The sequence below is a fragment of the Penaeus monodon genome, chromosome 27, assembly GCF_015228065.2.
Source record: "Penaeus monodon isolate SGIC_2016 chromosome 27, NSTDA_Pmon_1, whole genome shotgun sequence".
In the NCBI taxonomy this organism is placed as follows: Eukaryota; Metazoa; Arthropoda; class Malacostraca; order Decapoda; family Penaeidae; genus Penaeus; species Penaeus monodon.
Window position 1 is genome coordinate 3,236,459 of NC_051412.1, and position 243 is coordinate 3,236,701.

The following is a 243-nucleotide window of genomic DNA, read 5'->3' on the forward strand; positions in this document are numbered from 1 at the left end:
ACGGTCGACTGTTTGCTGTACGAATTACAACAATCAGAAAACATTTCGGTCACTCGCAATTTGCTCCCCGTGGTAGGTGGAAATGGCACAGCAAAAGCTTTCGGTAGTCGAAGGTCTTTTGCTTCTGTATTTTGAATATGTTGTAAATGCTTGTGTTTTGGATTATTCTTTATTCATTGACTGAAATGGAGAATTACACAATTTTCATGAGGAACGATTAATCGAAATAAGATGATAATACAG